This window comes from Oncorhynchus gorbuscha, linkage group LG05, assembly GCF_021184085.1.
Source record: "Oncorhynchus gorbuscha isolate QuinsamMale2020 ecotype Even-year linkage group LG05, OgorEven_v1.0, whole genome shotgun sequence".
Lineage (NCBI taxonomy): Eukaryota > Metazoa > Chordata > Actinopteri > Salmoniformes > Salmonidae > Oncorhynchus > Oncorhynchus gorbuscha.
The window spans coordinates 15374184-15388513 of NC_060177.1; positions in this window are offsets into that span (position 1 = coordinate 15374184).

Sequence of the window (14330 nt, forward strand, 5' to 3'; positions counted from 1 at the left end):
GTGCGTGTGCGTGTGCGTGTGCGTGGATCACATCTACTGATTGTTTGTGGGGACTTTATTTCACTATGAAATCACCCAGATATTCATAATTGTTTGTCAAAGCCATCTGTTCTGAAGTGTCACAGTGGTTCCTTTGGAGTGGCCTGTTCACGTCGCCAGTTGATTGATCGCAAAAAAAAACAGATGTGTGCCAAGAGAGGTCAACTTTCATTTAAAGAAAAGTCAGATACAGCGTTTTCCCCCTTATTTGTGATTCTGGAAGCATATGTATACACCCCAAATGCTGTCATGTATTACCTAGGAGTTGGAGACAGATGTAAGCATTAGGTTTCTGCCTTACAGAATGGGGACGTTTAGAACATGTGTTTTTCTGAGTCTGATCTTCATTTGGTCTGCGCGGTGGAAGGATGGTATTCAGAAGGATGGTATTCAGAAGGATGGTATTCAGAAGGATGGTAATTCAGAAGGATGGTATTCAGAAGGATGGTATTCAGAACAAACTCTGACTCATTTTACGTGGAATTTCTACCAACGAATAAGTAAACAACTGTTAATAGAAGCTAATGCTTCTAAGGGGTTGTGTCATTTCTCTGACTATACACAAATAAAACCTGTATGAATCCCTCACATACTGCAGTGCATGCTCTACCTGATAATGGTGTTTAGCCCCTTTGAATCCACAGTACTTAATTTTTCTGCTCTCTCTCTCTCCTCTCTCTGTCTCTCTCTGTCTCGCTCTCTCTCTCACTCTCTCATTCCTCTCTCTCTGTTTCTCCTCTCTGTCTCTCTATGTCTGTCTCTCTCTGTCCCTCCTCTCTGTCTCTCTCTCTGTCTCTCTCTGTCTCTCTCTCGCGCTCTCCTTCCTCTCTCTCTGTCTCGCTCTGTCTCTCTCTCGCGCTCTCCTTCCTCTCTCTTTGTCTCTCTCCCATTCTCTGTCTGTCTGTCTCTCTCTCTCTCTTTCCTTCATCTCTCTCTCTGTCTCTCTCTCGCTCCTTCCTTCCTTCCTCTCTCTCTCCTCTCTCTGTCTCTCCCTCTCTCTCTCTCTCTTGCTCTCCTTTCTCTCTCTCTCTCTCTTGCTCTCATTTCTCTCTCTCGCGCTCTCTCTATTCCTCTCTCTGTCTCTCTCTCTCTCGCTCTCTCCTTCTTCTCTCTCTGTCTCTCCTCTCTCTCTGTCTCTGTCTGTCCATCTGTCTCTCTCTCTGTCTCTCCTCTCTCTCTCTCACTCTCTCATTCCTCTCTCTCTGTTTCTCCTCTCTGTCTCTCTATGTCTGTCTCTCTCTGTCCCTCCTCTCTGTCTCTCTCTCTGTCTCTCTCTGTCTCTCTCTGTCTGTCTCTCTCTGTCCCTCCTCTCTGTCTCTCTCTCTGTCTCTCTCTGTCTCTCTCTCGTCTCCTTCCTCTCTCTCTGTCTTGCTCTGTCTCTTCCTCTCTTCTTCTGTCTCTCTCCCATTCTCTGTCTGTCTGTCTTTCTCTCTCTCTTTCCTTCATCTCTCTCTCTGTCTCTCTCTCGCTCCTTCCTTCCTCTCTCTCTCCTCTCTCTGTCTCTCCCTCTCTCTCTCTCTTGCTCTCCTTTCTCTCTCTCTCTCTCTTGCTCTCATTTCTCTCTCTCGCGCTCTCTCTATTCCTCTCTCTGTCTCTCTCTCTCTCGCTCTCTCCTTCTTCTCTCTCTGTCTCTCCTCTCTCTCTGTCTCTGTCTGTCCATCTGTCTCTCTCTCCGTCTCTCCTCTCTCTCTCTCTCTCTCTCTCTCTCTCTCTCTCTCTCTCTCTCTCTCTCTCTCTCTCTCTCTCTCTCTCTCTCTCTCTCTCTCTCTCTCTCTCTGCCTCTCTGTCTCTCTGTCTCTCTCTCTCTCTCTCCTCTCTCTCGCCCTCTCGCCCTCTCTCTCTCTCTCTCTCTCTCTCTCTCTCTCTCTCTCTCTCTCTCTCTCTCTCTCTCTCTCTCTCTCTCTGTCTCTCTCCTTCGTCTCTCACTCTCTGTCTCTCTCCTTCGTCTCTCTATCTCTCTCTCTCTCTCTCTCTCTCTCTGTCTCTCTCTCTGTCTCTAAAGTAATGGTAGAAAAGGAAAGGTCACCATAGAGATAACAAAGAAAATCCCTGCTAGAGAAAACACTTCGAGTTAGCTGGTGATTCGTCAGCTTTAATACATATTTATGTTTTTTTTTTAGAAGATCCATAGACAGACAGTGCTGTTTAATGGAGCTTGTGTCCAGAAGGTAATTTCTTTAGACTTCAGAGAAATGGGGCCTGAGACCCTATATCCTCAGAGGTATAACCTACTATATCCTACAGTATCCAGTCAAAGTCAACCTCAAAATTAATCATATCGCTGATCTTACCATTAGGTTTTGTCATGCAAATGAAACGTCTGTAGGACATCGCAAATAGATTATGAAGGAGTAGAAATCCTGAAGGCGGATAAGATTTAGCCTGAGAAAAAGGTCAGGTTGCTGGAGGAAGGCTTGGACATATGGACTAAGATAATGTGATTATTCTGGATAGGAAACACAAGAAGACATGTTGTTTTTGTTACAGGGCAAATCAGTATGTCAAGGTACCATGTTGATATGGTTCACTGTAGGTACACTGTTATCAATGTTGTCTGTGGTAAAGACTAGTATGTGCTGTAGAAATTCTACCTACATAGCATCCATTTTTGCACAACACATACACCCCTATGAGTACATGATGTGAAAAGCAGTATTGTGTTCACTGGGATAATTCGAATCCATTTGTTTTACCCATTGGCTCATGATTATAGCAAGGCGTCTGTGGGCTCATTTGAGGTTTACATTTACTAGGCCCTACTTACACTCTTTACACAGTTGTTTACTCTATTATGAGAACAGAGTGGGCATTGTGAATCACGTTGTGTTCTAGCTGTTTCTGTTTCTAAGAAGCATGTTGTTGAGCCTGACGTTCTTTAAGGTGAGGGGTGGATTGTGAGTGAGGGGCTGAGGCCGAGGCAGGCAGCTGCTGTGTAATTATGGGAGACCCAGTGAAGTACAATACAAAAGCTACAGTGGCAGGTGTAGCTATTCATCTTTCCACATTTGTTTTGATTGGTGCAGTGTGCCGGAGTAGAGAGAGAGAAAGTCCTTTCAAAGCAAATGGAGAAAAATAGTCAAATGTAGTCTAAATGTCATTCATTCAGCACCAGTGCCGAGGTGACCTTAAAGAGAATCATCTCTCCCTTTTGTAAATGCGGACAAGTGGATTCTGCAAAATTTGATAAGAAAGGGAGTCCACGTGATGGAGCCTTGTGATGGTGAGCAGAATGTGGCTGATATGGAGGAGGTGAACTGGTTCAGGAGCCTCACTATGGTTGAACAGTCTGTTCTGTTCTCTGGTCATGACCATCTGAATGTTTTGCTATGTTTATTTGCACAAATAGAAGGACAATTTGTACACATTTACAAAACAACAACAACATAATGTGCAGGAGGCAGAAAAAAAGCCGAACATTGTTCCCCCAAGTGTTAGGACATACATTACTGCTACAGGAGCATACTGCTTATCACCCTACATCATAAATGACTACGTATGTCAAAGGGTTGAGGTGTTCGATGTGCCTTGACAGAGTGCTGTCATCTCACTGTATGCCCTGCAATATTAGTTATGATAGAGTTTGATTATGTGATATGATGATTTGGTCTTCCTTTTACCACACTATGAAGCCAATCCTTGACGGATCTACATGTACATACATTGATTTGTATTAGAATATGTTATGTGTTTTGTCTATTCCCTGAAAAACAACCTACCCGTATGTAACCATCCATATCACGAATTTAACATTCATAGCTTTCACCATGACAACTGGGCCAACCATCAGGGAACATTACTGAGGCATTTAGATAATGGTTTCCTTGTAGACATCCAAGAGGAGGGAAAACAACCTAATAACAGCTTTACTGCTTCATGTGTCATCATGCCATAGAAACAGCACCGCATGGTCTGTGGAAGGAAAATAAACTACGATGCCTTAAGTCATCATCGTGTCTGTATAACTCCTATTCATGGTTAGGTCTTTGTGCTTGTATATTAATATGTTTAGATTTGTGTTTAGTTTGATAGGATTATGACTAGAGCTGGAAGGCTGAAGGGAGCTGGCTGTATATTAGAGTGCATGTTTGTTTGTTTGTCTGCAGATTCAAGATAACAAGCCTGGGCCTCTCTTCATGACTGGGCGCTGGCTGCTGGGTCTGACCTCATCTCAGTGAAAATAATTAGAGCTGCTCCTGTGTGTGTGTGTGTGTGTGTGTGTGTGTGTGTGTGTGTGTGTGTGTGTGTGTGTGTGTGTGTGTGTGTGTGTGTGTGTGTGTGTGTGTGTGTGTGTGTGTGTGTGTGTGTGTGTGTGTGTGTGTGTGTGTGTGTGTGTGTGTGTGTGTGTGTGTGTGTGTGTGTGTGTTCTGAATGCCCCACTCCCAGCTGCAGCCCTAAACACAGAGAAGCCACTGTTCTACAACTATTAGTCCCTCAATATGTATGTCTCCTCTTCAGGAAAATAATATTAATGGGATCGCTAAATACAAACGTGGCCCGTCAACCGATAACTACGAATACAGTGAGATTATTCATAAGAGGGGCATGGATCTGATCGCAAGGGCCTGATATATTTTCTACAAGCTGTAGGTCACATAGGGAGTGTGGTTCACGTCCCAAATGGCACCCTATTCCCTTCATAGCGCAATACTTTTGACCAGGGCCCATAGGGCTCTTTTCAAAAGTTATGCATTATATAAGGAATAGGCTGCAATTTGGGATGCAGGCCTACAGTAGAGCAGAGCACATGTTGGGTTTGAGCTCTTTTCAGCTCATAAAAGTCTGAACCGCACAGAAGAATGCTATTAGTGTCCAATCATAAATAATACCATAACCTGTCTCATAGTGATCACCTCACACAGGATCTGGACCAGACTGGGGAAAGGGGCTGTCACTGTGTGGGCACTGATAGATTCATTTACATGTGACATTTAATAGCTGTTCAAGCTGATTTTTCCATGGGCTTAAATATAGATAAAATGTGTGTCATGTGAAAAAAGATAGGTAATATGCGCATGTTTCTTCTCACTCTAATTTTGACTACAGGCATGTACAGTATGGCATGTTTTTAATGATTGCCTTCATTACCTCTATGAATGTAATCACAATTGCTTGTTGCTTTTGTATCTTTGATCCAGTGCAATTTAGACTCAAATGTTTTTTTAAACACAATTTGCTCCCTTATATTACATTACATTCACCATTTCAAAACGGATGTATTGTATATTGCAAGTTCTTTCAAAACATTCCTGGGGCACAGAAATGGCACAGAAATGGACACATTTGTCATGATGCTATGCTTTCTTCTTTTCCCCAGTCCATCACGCTCGGATACATCTCAGCCTGATTTGCATAGAGCTGCAAAATTATTTCTAATGGTCATTTGGAAGCTTTGTTAGCCTATATATATATATATATATATATATATATATATATATATATATATATATATATATATATATATATATATATATATATACAGTGCCTTGCGAAAGTATTCGGCCCCCTTGAACTTTGCGACCTTTTGCCGCATTTCAGGCTTCAAACATAAAGATATAAATCTGTATTTTTTTGTGAAGAATCAACAACAAGTGGGACACAATCATAAAGTGGAACGACATTTATTGGATATTTCAAACTTTTTTAACATATCAAAAACTGAAAATTGGGCGTGCAAAATTATTCAGCCCCCTTAAGTTCATACTTTGTAGCGCCACCTTTTGCTGCGATTACAGCTGTAAGTCGCTTGGGGTATGTCTCTATCAGTTTTGCACATCGAGAGACTGAAATGTTTTCCCATTCCTCCTTGCAGTATAAGGAGTATAACAGAACTCATATGGCAGACAAACTTCCAAACAGGAAGTGGAAATTCTGGGGCTGGTTGATTTTCAACTCATCGCCTATTCACATCCCAGTAAGATATGGATCTATTCGCACTTCCTACGCCTTCCACTAGATGTCACCAGTCAGTAGAACGTGGAATGAAGCCTCTTGTGTGATGTGGGACCGGATGGCAGCTATTTCAGTCAATGGTCTGGCAGAATGCCAGTTCCTGGTCAGGATATCGCTTCTCATGATATCGCCATGCATTCCATTACTCTGTAGACAAAAACGAATGCTCCGGTTGGAACATTATTGGATATATATGATAATAACAAAGAAGATTGATTCTCTACTTAGTTTGACCAGTTTAGTCGACCTGGAATATAACTTTTTGAAGTTTTCGTCCGAGTTCGCCTGGACCGGCGCCAGCTTTTGGACATGTGAACTAAACGTATGAGCAAAAGTAGCTAATTGGACACTAGTAATGGACATTATCGAAACAAAACAACCATTTTTTTGTGGAACTAGGATTCCTGGCACTGCATTCTGATGAAAGATTATCAAAGGTAAGGGAATATTTATGATGTAATTTCGTATTTCTGTTGACTCCAACATGGTGGAGAAATGTTGTGTATTTCTGAGCGCGTCTCAGATTATTGCATGGTAGGCTTTTTTCGTAAAGTAAAAAAAAAATCTGACACAGCGGTTGCATTAAGAACAAGTGTATCTTTAATTATATGTAAAGCATGTATCTTTCATGATGAGTATTTCTGTTTTATGACGTGGCTCTCTGTAATTACTCCGGATATTTTGGAGGCATTTCTGAACATGGCGCCAATGTAAACTGAGATCTGTGGATATAAATATGCATATTATCGAACAAAACATAAATGTATTGTGTAACATGATGTCCTATGAGTGTCATCTGATGAAGATTATCAAAGGTTAGTGATTCATTTTATCTCTATTTTTGCTTTTGTGACTATCTTTGGCTGGGAAAAATGGCTGTGTTTTTTTGGATTTGGTGGTGATCTAATGTAAATATATGTTGTGTTTTCGCTGTAAAACATTTTAAAAATCGGACACGATGGGTAGATTAACAAGATGTTTATCTTTCATTTGCTGTATTGGAATTGTTAATGTGTGAAAGTTAAATATTTCAAAAAAATATTTTTGAATTTCCCACGCTGCCTTTTCAGTAGAATGTTGGGGGAGGGTTCTGCTAGCGAAACCTGTGTCCTAGACAGGTTAAACTCTTAGACTATCGATAACGACAAAATAAGAACAAGTCTTTGATATTAGTTACTAGTCTGCAGCTAGGAATTCGGTATCATTGAACGCGAAGACCGACCACTGCTGAAACATCTATCCATAACGACATAACTATCCATTCTAACCACGACAGAGAGAGCGAGAGGACGGACACTCTCCAACAGAAACAAACTTTTCAACAGAGACCCCGACGACACACTGAGCATAAATATATATATATATTGATTCCAATTGTTCCCGAATGAGTGAGTGTTCATGTGCAAAGTATTAGCATTTCAAATGTTATAATTATCAACTCTGTAGTGACTTCTCAGCTGACCCCCACTCCCATTTTGTCTATCAAGCCGCCATACCGGTTTAGCCCACTAGGGCATATTCCCCTATCATTTCTTGTAACCATATTTACTTTGTTTGTTTGTGTGTGCACTTCTGTGATGGTTTAGTTAGTTAATTATTAAATGATATAAGTCAATTGATGTATTAATGACTCATAGTGAAGATTGGGTTCGTGCAGATAACCAACAATTTACGACGTTTGGAATGAGACTAACGTGAGGTAAAATAAACAAGTCATTAATCAGAAGACTAATTGATCAGAAATAAATTATCTGAAAAGCTATATTAGGAAAATTATAACTTTAATCTGAATATTTTCCTTGGTGCCCCGACTTCCTAGTTAATTGCATTTGCCTGATTATAGTTAACCTTTCTGGGATAGAGGACACTTGCGTCCCACTTGGACAAAAGCCTGGGAAAATGCAGCGCGGCAAATTTAAATAAAATGACATAAAAATCGAACTTTCATTAAATCACACATGTAAGATACAAAATTAAAGCTACACTCGTTGTGAATCCAGCCAACATGTCAGAATTTAAATGGGCTTTTCTGCGAAAGCATAAGAAGCTATTATCTGATGATAGCACAACAATAAACAAAGAGAGTAGCATATTTCAACCCTGTAGGCGCTACACAAAACGCAGAAATAAAATAAAACATGCCTTACCTTTGACAAGCTTCTTTTGTTGGCACTCCAATATGTCCCATAAACATCACAATTGGTCCTTTTGTTTGATTACTTCCGTCCATATATATCCAAAATATCCATTTATTTGGCGCGTTGATCCAAAAGAAAACATCTTGCAATTTGCGCAACGTCACTACAAAATATCTCAAAATTTGCCTGTAAACTTTGCCAAAACATTTCAAACTACTTTGGTAATACAACTTTAGGTATTTTTAAACGTTAATACTCGATCAAATTGAAGACGGGTCTATCTGTGTTCAATACAGGAAGACAACAAACCAACGCTACTTTTCAAGTTTTGCGCAACTCTCAATCGTGTTACCCAGTTCCTAGATGGCCATACTTCTTCATTGCACAAAGGAATAACCTCAACCACATCCAGTGGAAGTGGTAGGAACTCAAAACAAGTGCCTAAGAAATATTGTTTCCCAATAAGAACTCACTGAACACACAGAGACCTCAATTATTTATTTTATTCTGAACGGTTAGTCCTCAGGGTTTTGCCTGCTACATAAATTATGTTATACTCACAGACATGATTCAAACAGTTTTAGAAACTTCAGAGTGTTTTCTATCCTAATCTACTAATAATATGCATATCTTATATTCTTGGCATGAGTAGCAGGAAGTTGAAATTGGGCACCCCTATCCCTTAAGAAGTTAATCACGTAATTCTAATTGCAGAGAATTTTTGATAAAAACGAAGTCTTCAGTTAATGATAGTAAAGACACGACAAGACTGTTGGAAAAGCATTCCAGGAGAAGCTGGTTAAGAGAATTCCAAGAATGTGCAAAGTGTGGCTACTTTGAAGAATCTAAAATCTATAATATATTTTGATTTGTGTAACACTCTTTTGGTTACTACGTGATTCCGTATGTGTTATTTCATAGTTTTGATGTCTTCACTATTATTCTACGATGTAGACAATAGTACAAATAAAGAAAAACCCTTGAATGAGTAGGTCTGAAATAAGAGAAACTTGACAAATTATCCACTTTTCAATCCCTACTGTTCAACCTCCTATTCATTATCTCCAGCACGAAACCAGTGTCTACATGTAAAAACAGCGCATTTCTATCTGTGGTTAAAAAGATAAAAAGAAACGTCCTCATTTTTTAAAAATCTCATAGTGTTTGTAAATCACAGTTTTTAAAATGTATGATGACGTCATAGGGTAGAACGTCATAGGGTAGAACTTTTTTTATGACATCATAGAGTAGAACTTTTAATTCTATTTTTTTTCTACAAAACGTATAAATGTGCTGTTTTGTGCTTGAGATAATGAAAATATGGTGGAGTTAAATTGTTGTGCAACGCACCAATTTGTAAGTCGCTCTGGATAAGAGCGTCTGCTAAATGACTTAAATGTAATGTAAATGTGCAACATCATGTGTAAGCTATAGGCGTCGTCTTTCCTTTGAGAAAAAGTACATTTCCGCCCTTGTGAGCGTGTGCATTGACCCTTTTTTTCACTAACTCTCTTGCACTGACTCTATGCACAAACACTGGACTCACACACTCACCCCCTCACTCACACATACTTAAACTGACAACCCATCACATACATACACACACAGGCACACTACATACACCTACACACACATAACATGAGCATGATTAACCCATCTTTGTACCCCACACATACAATTATCTTTAAGGTCCCTCAGTCGAGTGGTGAATTTCAAGCACAGTTTCAGCCACAAAGACGAGGGAGGTTTTCCAATGCCTCGCAAAGAAGAGCACCTATTGGTAGATGGGTAAAAAATAAAAAAGAAGACACTGAATATCCCTTTGAGCAAACCTGCTTTCCAAAAGACACTGGGAGACAAATTCACCTTTCAGCAGGACAATAACCTTAAACTCAAGGCCAAATCTACACTGGAGTTGCAAGTAGACAGTGAATGTTCCTGAGTGGTCGAGTTACAGTTTTGACTTAAATCTACTTTATGTCAAAATCTACTTTAAGTTTTTCTAGCAATGATCAACAACCAATCTGACAGAGTTTGAAGAATTTTTGAAAAAGACACAGCTGTAATCGCTGCCAAAGCTGATTCTAACATGCATTGACTCAGGGGGTTGAATACTTATCTAATGAAGTCATATTAGTGTTTTATTTTGCATTCATCTTTTAAAGAATATTACATTTTTTTCTTGTATTTTGACACAACTGTGTTCGTATTTTATTCCAATTTAAAAAAAAATGTTTTTGGGGGAAAGTCAAGGGGTGTGAATACATTCTGAAGGCACTGAAGCCATGTTATTTTTACTCATTATTGTTATTCATTATTCACTGTGTTTTTATTCCTCATGTCATTATTTCTATTTTTTATTTTGTATCTTTATTTTTACCTCTGCATTGTTGGAAAGTAAACATTTCACGGTAAGTCTACACCTTTTGTTTACAAAGTATGTGACACATAACATTGGATTTGATTAATCATATTCTCCACTTTTTGGGGGGAGGGCCAAGTACATTAGAGTGTCTAGTTTGAGAAACAGACGCCTCACAAGTCCTCAACTGGCATCTTCATTAAATAGTACCCGCATAACACCAGTCTCAATGTCAACAGTGAAGAGGTGATTCCGGGATGTTGGCCTTCTAGGCAGAGTTCGTCTGTCCAGTGTCTGTGTTCTTTTGCCCATCTTAATCTTCTCTTTTTATTGGCCAGCCTGAGATGTGGCTTTTTCTTTGCAACTCTGCCAAGAAGGTCAGCATCCCGGAGTCGCCTCTTCACTGTTGACGTTGAGACTGGACATTGCGACACAGGAGTGATGGTCGCTGATAATGGGTCTCTGTACGCCTATGTAGATATTCCATAAAAAATCAGCCATTTCCAGCTACAATAGTCATTTACAACATTAACTATATATATACTGTATTTCCGATCTATTTGATGTTATTTTAATGGACAATTTTTTTTATTTTCTTTAAAAAACAAGTACATTTCTAAGTGACTCCAAACTTTTTTTCATTTCCTTTTTAAAATATTTTTTGTTTGAATTTTACCCCCTTTCCTCCCCAATTTTGTGGTATCCAATTGTTAGTAGTTACTATCTTGTCTCATCGCTACAACTCCCGTACGGGCTCGGGAGCGACGAAGGTCGAAAGCCATGCATCCTCCGAAACACAACCCAACCAAGCCACACTGCTTCTTAACACAGAGTGCATCTAACCCGGAAGCCAGCCGCACCAATGTGTCGGAGGAAATACTATGCATTTACATTTACATTTAAGTCATTTAGCAGACGCTCTTATCCAGAGCGACTTACAAATTGGCACCTGGCAACCTTGGTTAGCGTGCACTGTGCCCAGCCCGCCACAGGAGTCGCTAGTGCGCGATGAGACAATGATATCCCTACCGGCCAAACCCTCCCTAACCCGGACGATCCTAGGCCAATTGAGTGTCGTCCCAGGGACCTCCCGGTCGTAGCCGGATGTGCCCTAGACCACTACTGGACCCCAAACTTTTGAAAGATGAGAGAGGCCTGTAATTTTCATCATAGGTACATTTAAACTATGACAGACAAAATGAGAAAAGAAATCCAGAAAATCACATTGTAGGATTTTTTATGAATTTATTTGCAAATTATGGTGGAAAATAAGTATTTGGTCACCTACAAACAAACTTTTTTTTTCTTCTAATTTTGTCTGTCATAGTTGAAGTGTACCTATGATGAAAATTACAGGCCTCTCTCATCTTTTTAAGTGGGAGAACTTGCACAATTGGTGGCTGACTAAATACTTTTTTGCCCCACTGTATATATATATGTACGGTATAGAGATAGAGAGCGAGAGAGAGAGAGAGCGATATATATATCTCTGAGTGCTAACTGTGATCTCTGGGCTGAGAGATAGACACAGAGCTAGAGAGAAATAACAAGAGAGAGAGGCAGCAATAGCAATCTGAAGCTGAAAGAGAGAGAGAGGCAGTAATAGCAGCCTGAAGCTAGCTCTCACAGCCATTCCCACCCCTAATTGCATAACCATCATTAAAATGCTAATTCATAGTGTTAAAGGGGCAATTAAAAGGGTCATTAAAAATGCTTTGTTCCACTCCTCTACCTGTGTGAACAGCGTAGCCATTACTGTGCTCCTTCTGAACTAGAGTATTTACATTGTGCCTACAGACTAATCCCTTTATCAAGTTTCAACTGGGAGCCAGGGCAGTGGTAGTGTGGAGGGAATCATTATAATTAGAGAGGTGATAGAACAGGATGTGATGTCATCTCAGCTGTATGCTGCTGTTGGATCCAGAGCTATAGATAGAAAAGTGTACATAGTGTACATACTGTAGTGATCTTGTCAGAACATAAACGACTGTCCTTATTATGACGCTAACATGGATGTGGATATGATCTGATATACTCTATGCAGCATTTTAAAGGGTGCCTGAACGCACCGATTTCCACTTGTGTTTTTCTGATTCTCATTAAGAAAAATGTGATTTTGGTCTTGGGGGTGTGGTTAGATTTTAAATGTTTTAAATTTAATTTGATTTATTTCACCTTTATTTAACCAGGTTTGCTCGTTGAGAACAAGTTCTCATTTACAACTGCGACCTGGCCAAGATAAAGCAAAGTAGTGCAACAGAAACAACAACATAGAGTTACACATGGAATAAACAAGCATACAGTCAATAACACAATAGAAAAAAAGAAAGTCTATATACAGTGTGTGCAAATGGCATGAGGAGGTATGGCAATAAATAGGCCATATTAGCAAGGTAATTACAATTTAGCAGATTAACACTGGAGTGATAAATGAGCAGATGATGTTGAGCAGATGATGGTGTGTAAGTAGTGATACTGGTGTGCAAAAGAGCAGCAAAGTAAATAAAAACAATATGGGATGAGGTAGGTAGATTGGATGTTCTATTTACAGATGGACTATGTACAGCTGCAGCGATCGGTTAGCTGTTCAGATAGCTGATGTTTAAAGTTAGTGAGGGAAATGTAAGTCTCCAGCTTCAGCGATTTTGCAATTCGTTCCAGTCACTGGCAGCAGAGACCTGGAAGCGACCAAAGGAGGTGTTGGCTTTGGGGATGACCAGTGAGATATACCTGCTGGAGCGCGTGCTACGGGTGGGTGTTGTTATTGTGAGCAGTGAGCTGAGATAAGGCGGAGCTTTACCTAACATAGACTTATAGATGACCTGGAGCCAGTGGGTCTGGCGACGAATACGTAGCGAGGGCCAGATGACTAGAGCATACAGGTCGCAGTGGTGGGTGGTATAAGGCGCTTTGGTAACAAAATGGATGGCACTGTGATAGACTGCATCCAATTTGCTGAGTAGAGTATTGGAAGTTATTTTGTAGATGACATCACTGAAGTCGAGAATCGGTAGGAAAGTCAGTTTTACTAGGGTAAGTTTGGTGGCATGAGTGAAGGAGGCTTTGTAGGGAAATAGAAAGACGATTCTAGATTTGATTTTGGATTGGAGATGTTTGATATGAGTCTGGAAGGAGAGTTTACAGTCTAGCCAGACACCTAGGTATTTGTAGTTGTCCACGTATTCCAGGTCAGAACCGTCCAGAGTGGTGATGCTAGTCGGGCGGGCGGGTGCGGGCAGTGAACAGTTGAAAGCATGCATTTGGTTTTGCTAGCGTTTAAGAGAAGTTGGAGGCCACAGAAGGAGTGTTGTATGGCATTGAAGCTTGTTTGGAGGTTAGTTAACACAGTATAGAAAGAAGGGCCAGAAGTATACAGAATGGTGTCGTCTGCGTAGAGGTGGATCAGGGAATCACCCGCAGCAAGAGCGACATCGTTGATATATACAGAGTAAAGATTTTATATACTGAACTCTGTCTGCGAACTAGTTGGTGAACCAGGTGAGGCAATCATTTGAGAAACCAAGGCTATTGAGTCTGTCGATAAGAATGCGGTGATTGACAGAATTGAAAGCCTTGGCCAGGTCGATGAAGACGGTTGCACAGTACTGTCTTTTATCGATGGCGGTTATGATATCGTTTCGTACCTTGAGCGTGGCTGAGGTGCATCGGTGACCAGCTCGGAAACCGGATTGCACAGCGGAGAAGGTACGGTGGGATTGGAAATGGTCAGTGATCTGTTTATTAACTTGGCTTTCAAAGACTTTAGAAAGGCAGGGCAGGATGGATATAGGTCTGTAACAGTTTGGAGTGTCTAGAGTGTCACCCCCTTTGAAGAGGAGGAT